An 8,130-nucleotide genomic window follows, 5' to 3' on the forward strand; every position below is an offset into this window, starting at 1 on the left:
AGCCAATTTGTTCAATATGCTGGGTGCTGTCAGCCTTTTGAGGTCATTCTAGGCTCTCCTTGCTGATCAACCTAGTCTCCCACTCTGTATACCTGAACTATTAGCATAAGAGGCCGGTCATGAGAGTATCACATCCTTCCCTTCCTCCATGGTTTCTATCTACTTTACTAATGTGCAATACAAACTTCAACAATTTCTGTAACATTACATACAGGCAGTGGACTTCTCCAATCAAAGTGTAAATTAAGCCAACCTGTTTGCCATCTTGGTTTTGCAGGTTTTTGGGCCTCCCTCACTCCAACTGCCCTGTTTGTTGGCTTTCTGTTTTCTAGCTCCCATCTCTCTTTCTGCAAGATAACAAACAGCCTGCTGTGCTTAGGAACTACCATTCTAACCCACAAGAAGTCTGACACCCTGAGGAAGGAGGCCAAGGGAGCTGCTGCTTCATTCCCCTGACCCATCATGGAATGTAACACCCTGAACTATGTTTTGCAAGCAAAACAGCCCTCTGAGGTTTGTGCACCAGGAGAACTGTGAGCCTCAGTAGTGGTGTAACCAGTGAGGGAAGCTGCGACACAGACAAGGCCGGAGTGTTTTAATTCACTGAGTGTTTTAGCATGCTGGATAACCTTGAGGCATGTAAAGGTGCCCCTGTTTTGTGCTCTTGGAGAGATGCCAAGCATCAGACACTGGTATGATCCCCATGCTTTTAGCATCAGGACTTCCTGCCTGTAGTACCTCCTCCCCACCACCAGAGGCGAAGGGAGTCTGCTCTGCCATTGAGCAAGTGCCCTTTGCCTGACCTCCCCCTCCCTGGTCTCTGTTTCCTGTGCTGGCTCCCAGAAAGAGCAGGTGAGGGGAGCTGCTTGCCAAGCCACTCTGGCACCTGCCCTGTGTCTCCCCACGCCAGGAGACCCAGACTCCTGCTCCATGTGCCCCGAGGCCTCCCGAGAGGGGGGCTCCCTGGGGAAGGGCCTTCCTGCCTCTCATCCTTGGATGTGGGGAATAGGCCCAGGGTCCCTCTGTTCAGGGCCTAGGGAGCTCCATGCATGGACAGAGCAGCCCGAATCTTGGCAGGTCTGCAGCCTGGGCACTAACCTGGGGATTCCCACTGACTGAAGGCAGGAGGCATCCCTGCTGGAAGTGATGGGAAAGAGACAATCGGAGATTTGCTGGCCTGCCCCAACAGGAAGATGAAAACAGGCTTCTAAGGTGAGTTGTCACTTTTGCTTTGCATTTATTAGGGCAGAGGAGCGGGTGAGGCTTCAAGAGCAGCTGGACTTGAAGCCAGGATCACCAGGGTGTATAGTACAAAAAAGGGGCTGGATGGAGTAAAAGAGAGTGCATTTGAGTTGTGAGAGCAGGGGTGGAAAAAATATATTAAAAGATTGGGAAGAAGGGAGGATACACCAACATGGTTCCGCAAAAAGAACAGGAGTACATGGTACTTAGGCTGAAGCGAGTGCAGCTGTGAGGTTGGTAGCAATACACAAGAATGAGAGAGATGCCTGTTTTAGGCCTGGTCCACACTACACAGTTAAATCGATTTAAACAGCCTCCACACTACAAGGCACTTTAAATCGATTTTAAGGGCTCTTAAAATCGATTTCTGTACTCCTCCCCAACAACAGGAGTAACCCTAAAATCGATATTACTATATCGATTTAGCGTTAGTGTGGACGGAAATCGAAGTTATTGGACTCATTCTTTTACTGAGCTACCCAGAGTGCACCGCTCCGGAAATCGATGGTAGCCTAGGACCATGGACGCACACCACCGAATTAATGTGCCCTAGTGTGGACGCGTAAAATCGATTTTATAAAACCAGTTTTAATAATTTCAATTTTATGCTGTAGTGTAGATGTGGCCTTAGGAAAAGTGTGTGGGGTGGAGGCTTTTTAATGTAGTTGGAAGGTCTGATGTGTTTTTGGACAAAAGTGGTAGAGTCTATAGAAATGGGGCTCCTCCCAGATACCTGTAAATTCTTACACGGCATCAGAAATTGCAGAAGCAGCCCTGCTTGTATAGGAATAACAGGGAAGTCTCAGAATTATGGAGGAGGGCTAGCATCTCTAATTAACACTGAGGAGAGCTTTTTGTTACAACACTTTTCAGAGTGCTTTAATTTAAATTCATGTGCCTTGTAAAGTGGTGTGCCGCCTCAGGATCTCAGGCAGGGTTAGCATTTGATCAAGGGGTTCTGGACATAGAAGGACCTGTCAGTAAAATGTATCTTTTTTTTGGGGGGGGGGGTGTTTGCACAGATTTGTGGCTCAAATTATGGGACTGATCTATGCTAAACTGAGATTACTTGTTTAGCGTTGATCTCTGCTAGTGCCCAGCATCCAGTTTCATCAGAGAAGCTATTAGAGGGTCTTCCCAGCTCTGTAAATTGGCACTCATCCAGGATGCATGTCAGAGAGTGATTTGTGCATGTGCCCTGAGACTTCATGTGCAATTTGTGCATGTGCTCTCTCAAGTCTGGTATGTTGTAGCATCTTATGGTGTAGAGGAATTCAGACACTTCCAGACGCACTTCGTGGTTTAGAGAACCAAGCCATAAACCTTAAACCTGTGCACCACCAAATAGTATGAGTTAAAGTCCTGCCATTGGCAGATTTCTGAGACTATTTGGTGTGCACGTTACTTCAGTCAGCCTGCTTTCTGTAGGGGCTTCTTTAGGAAGTTTTGCCTCAAGTGCAGCCAATATTACAAAGAGTCTAGGAGAATTACGGTCTTGTGATATCTGACAGGCATGGGTTTGGGCATTGCTCAAAGGCTTAGGAGTTGAGGTTGCAAGGGGTGTGTGATGTGGGAGACACGAAGTTAAGATTATATTTCCTGGTGTTCAGAGTGTTAAATTCAGCCACCATATTCCATATTCCATATTATGGAATGGCACAAGACAATGTTAGGCGACCAGAATTCTGAATTATTGACGCTGCTTGGTAGTAAATTATAAGCAAACAACGGAGAGGACTTAATAGAGAGAATTAAATGAGTGTGCTTGGGGCCTGCATTCACTAATGAGGCTGAAAGGAACCTGCAACAAGGACACTAAGAACTAGAAAAAACAGCAGTTTGCCTTTTCCTTATGTGGAGTCTAAAGAGCAAATATACTTATCTGGCATGTATTTGTGTCTGGGTGCTAAATACTGTGTGCACCTGCATTAAATGATTATTGCTGCTGATATAATATACCTGATATGTTTACTGCCTGTATATTCTGACTGATGTTTGCTGGTTGCCCACATATTTATTGTTCATTACTACTGTAGCATTGATTTTGTGATTTTTTTTTTTGTTTTATTTTTTTAAAATCTACTATACAGAATTCTAGCAATTGCTTTGGCCATCTGGTGGCCAGAACTGCTGCCTTTCATCCTAATCCATTTCTGCAGTACTTAATTCTAAAGTGCAGTATTTACACTTAAGTTTTGACAGTAGCAGCCATCACATATGTTTGTTTTACTAATAATTCTAATCACTTACATCACACTTGGCAAGTTCAAAGCATTGTACAAATATTTAATCCTCGCAACACACTGAGAGAGATGTGGTATCTGACTATCTGTGCCTTCACCCCAACCCTTGTTTGGACCCTCACCCTTGTAAGGAAACTGACTCAGAGAAGTTGATTTACTAAAGGCATACATCTAGTCAGTGTAAGAGCTGGGATAAAAACTCAGGAGTTCTAGCCTCCTGCTCTGAGTTTAAGACCTCATTGGCTTTACAAAGTTGTCTGTTGAAAAGGGTCCTGTCAGTCTGAGTATTTCATAATATAAACATCTGTCAAAGTCCTCTTGTTGGAATGCATGTCCTTGTCTCATTTTATTTAAAAAAAATCCACAGTTTCACCGTCCACCCATCTCTTTAAGTGTGCCTGCAGAAAGGCATAGATGACTACTCTTCAAATTCAAAGGGACCTTATTTTGATTTATATAACTTTCCATTCCCTCCATACCCCTGACCTTCCACCAAATTCTTAAAAATCACTGATACAACCTTTTATAATTCCAGTTTTTGTCCATGATGGGAAATATTTGTCTTAGGTTTTCTAACTATTTCCAGTTGATGTACACTATTGCTTTGATTGAGGAGTTATTCTTGCTGTTCCTTGTTCTCTCACTAGATGGCACTATTGTAGTATGTCTGAGTTTTCCAGTAAGTTTGGTTTGGTTTGTTTTGTTTTTTAGGTTGTCCTCCTTCGCTTTCTACATCAAGTTGATTTTCTCAGTGCCATCTGCACACTAAGCTGATGTACCAAAAGATCAGATCAGCACTGTCTGTAAGTTTTTTCCTCAGTGCCTATGTTGATCCTTAGAACAGTGCAGCTGAATAAAATTATTTCCAGGACCTTTCTCTATGATTATTGGTTACTGCTCATTCCCTACCCTGGGCCAAGTGCCTATTGCTGCTCTTCACTAGCCCTGCCACCTTGATGTTATTTTCCATTCCAGTACCTTCTCATCCATTTGCCTGAATCCCAGCACACCTCCCTTCTCCTTCCCTCTCCACCCCTTCTGGCGAGTTTTCACCCTGAGGATTCAAATCTGGTAGCAAGAGAAGATGGTGGGAGTGTGGGGTCATCTTAGGAGAATAGAGAAAGAGGTGGGTTTTATGGAAGCTGAGAAGGTGTTGGAGTGCATCTTTACCCAGCCTGATTCCCATTTGCCAGAAGTCTTCCATGATCTTCAGCCTATACCACCTACTGGCTTCCACAAAACTCTTCAGAGTTGGTCATCTCTCAGGTAGGAGAAAAATCACTCTAAGGGTTAAGAATTTATGATGTATAGTATCGGGAAATTTCACATGATTTGGCAAGGAGGAAATGGCACTCGATCACTTATAGCAACTTACATTGCTACAGACAACTTCTTTGTCAGAGACGATCGCAAGCACAGTATACGTGTATATAAAGTAGGTCTGTTGATTAATCGCAGATAACTTGCGATTAACTCAAAATTAATTGCAATTAAAAATTTTTAATCATGATTAATTGCAGTTTTAATTGCACTGTTACACAATAGAATACCAATTGAAATTTATTAAATATTTGGGATGTTTTTCCTGCATTTTCAAATATTTGATTTCAATTTACAACACAGAATACAAAGTGTATAGTGTTCACAGTATTTTATTTTATTACAAATATTTGCACTGTAAAAATGATAAAAGAAATAGTATTTTTCAATTCACATCATACAAGTACTGTAGTGCAATCCCTATCCTGAAAGTGCAACTTACAAATGTAGATTTTCTTGTTACATAACTGCACTCAAAAACAAAACAATGTAACACTTTAGAGCCTACAAGTCCACTCAGTCCTACTTCTTTTTCAGACAATGAGTGAGACCAACAAGTTTGTTTACTTTTACGGGAGATAATGCTGCCTACTTCTTATTGACAACGTCACCTGAAAATGAGAACAGGTGTTTGCATGGCACTGTTGTAGCAGGCATTGCTAGGTATTTACATGCCAGGTATGTTAAACATTCGTATGCTGTGGCCACCATTCCAGAGGACATGCTTCCATGCCAATGACACTCATTAAAAAATAATGCATTAATTAAATTTGTGGCTGAACTCCTTGGGGGAGAATTATATGTCTCCTGCTCTGTTTTACGCACATTCTGCCATATATTTCATGTTATGGCAGTTTTGGATGCCGACCCAGCACATGTTGTTTGATTTAAGACCACTTTCACTACAGATTTGACAAAATGCAAGAAGGTATGAATGTGAGATAGCTACAGCACTCGACCCAAGGTTTAAGAATCTGAAGTGCCTTCCAAAATCTGAGAGGGATGAGGTGCGGAGCATGTTTTCAGAAGTCTTAAAAGAGTACCAGTCTGATGCAGAAACTACAGAACTCGAACCATCAAAAAAAAAAGAAAATCTTTTTGTTGGTGTCATCTAACTTAGATGATGAAAATGAACATGCATCAGGCCACACTACTTTGGATGTTATTGAGCAGAATCTGTCATCAGCACGGAAACGTCCTCTGGAATAAGAACATAAGAACGGCTATACGAATGGCTATACTGGGTCAGATCAAAGGTCTATCCAGCCCAGTATCCTGTCTCCCGACAGTGGCCAATGCCAGGTGCCCAGAGGGAGTGAACCTAACAAGTAATGATCAAGTGATCTCTCTCCTGCCATCCATCTCCACCCTTTGACAAACAGAGGCTAGGGACACCATGGTGGGTGAATCATAAAAGGGCATATAAATCTTTATTGCATCTGGCACGTAAATATCTTGTGATGCCAGCTATAACAGTGCCATGCGAACACCTGTTCTCACTTTCAGGTGACAGTGTAATCAAGAAGTGGGCAGCATTATCTCCTGTAAATGTAAACAAACTTGATTGGCTGAACAAGAAATAGGACTGAGTGGACTTGTAGGTGCTAAAGTTTTATGTTTTATTTTTGAATGCAGGTTGTTTTTGCAGGTTGTTTTTGTACATAATTCTACATTTGTAAGTTCTACTTTCATGATAAAGAGACTGCACGCAGTACTTGTATTAAGTGAATTGAAAAATACTATTTATTTTTTACAGTGAAAATATTTGTAATAAAAAATATAAAGTGAGCACTGCACACTTTGTATTCTGTGTTGTAATTGAAATCAATATATTTGAAAATGTAGAAAACATCCAAAAAACCTTAAATAAATGGTATTCTATTGTTTAACAGAGCGATTAATTGTGTGATTGACCTTTTAAATAGCTTGGCATCCCTAATATAGAGTTCTGCCTAAGAAAAGTTTTTTCTTAGTATCCATCATGTTAGGCTTTTTTACTCTGCATTATAAAAGGAGACACAAAGCATTTAGATGGCCTAGAGATCCCAACACAGTTCCTTGTGCTGAACATGTCTCATCACCCTTGTTCTGCAACTGCAAGTAACTCCCATAACTTGTAAGCTTTTATTCTCTTTTACTGTATGTGTAAACAGGAACACATTTTTCTAAGGCTACCAGTGAAGAGAAAATTCTATAGACAGAAGGTGCACTATTGCGTTTTGAACTGAATACAAACTATGAATGAGAGAGAATGTCCGTGGGGGCAGCGAACTCAGACAGCTTGATAATGGGCACATTAGAAACAGACATTTGATCTGTGCTATACATTTGTATTCGGAAAGGTTTTTCCCCATTAACATTAATGTTATGTCTAAAATTCTGTAAGTTATTCTGGACCATTTTATTCAAGCTTCTGTTACTGGGTGTTTTTGTCAGAATCCTTGTAAGTGATTCAACAAACATCTTTCTGCAAAGGAGTATGAGATAACTGGGCCATAAATGAAGACACAAGTAAGTGGATGGACTACTTGCAAGAATAGTTACTTCTCTGCACAAGTGTTTACAGGATCAGGCGCTCTAAAGGTACAAAATGCATATGTAGTATTTTAAATGAGTGAATTTTATGCTCTTTAAAGCAGGGTTCAGCAACCTTTCAGAAGTGGTGTGCCGAGTCTTCATTTATTCACTCTAATTTAAGGTTTCACGTGCTGGTAATATATTTGAACATTTTTAGAAGGTCTCTTTCTATATGTCTATAATATATAACTAAACTATTGTTATATGTAAAGTAAATAAAGTTTTTTTAAAATTTTTAAGAAGCTTCATTTAAAATTAAATTAAAATGCAGAGCCCCTTGGATCGGTGGCCAGGATCCGGGCAGGGGGAGTGCCACTGAAAATCAGTTCGCATGCTGCCTTCGGCGCACGTGCCATAGGTTGCCTACCCCTGCTTTAAAGTCTAGAAGTTGTAATATTACCTAGAATAAGGTAAGTCTGTCAAGCTCTTCCCCCCACAACCACAGGTATGTTTAGCACATCTCAGTCTGGACTTGTTTAAACCCTTTGTCATTCCAGTTCTTGACTGGTCCTGAGTTTCATTGCCACTCATGCTGCACTATTTGGTTTTTTATGTGTGGACAAATGCCCACTATGTGCTAGGATGAAAAAACTGCTAATTTTACTTGTGACTTAAGCCAGATGTAAACTCAAATAGTGGTTCGTAACTTGGTGTAGCAGATAAGTCCTGAATGAAACCCATGCTATCTATCTATATATGGTGTCAGCTATTATATCTCTATCTCCAGTTGTGCACCTTTATAAATAGC

At 41.2% G+C, this 8,130-nt stretch overlaps 1 long non-coding RNA gene across 1 annotated transcript; it reads left to right on the forward strand.

The window, feature by feature from the left end:
• The first annotated feature begins 777 nt into the window (after positions 1-777).
• On the forward strand, positions 778-7,349 carry LOC127039278 (uncharacterized). The gene is made up of 3 exons (XR_007770933.1): positions 778-1,212; positions 4,197-4,288; positions 7,242-7,349. It is a non-coding gene; the product is annotated as an uncharacterized LOC127039278 (long non-coding RNA).
• Positions 7,350-8,130: the final 781 nt, after the last annotated feature.

This window comes from Gopherus flavomarginatus, chromosome 22, assembly GCF_025201925.1.
Source record: "Gopherus flavomarginatus isolate rGopFla2 chromosome 22, rGopFla2.mat.asm, whole genome shotgun sequence".
NCBI lineage: Eukaryota > Metazoa > Chordata > Testudines > Testudinidae > Gopherus > Gopherus flavomarginatus.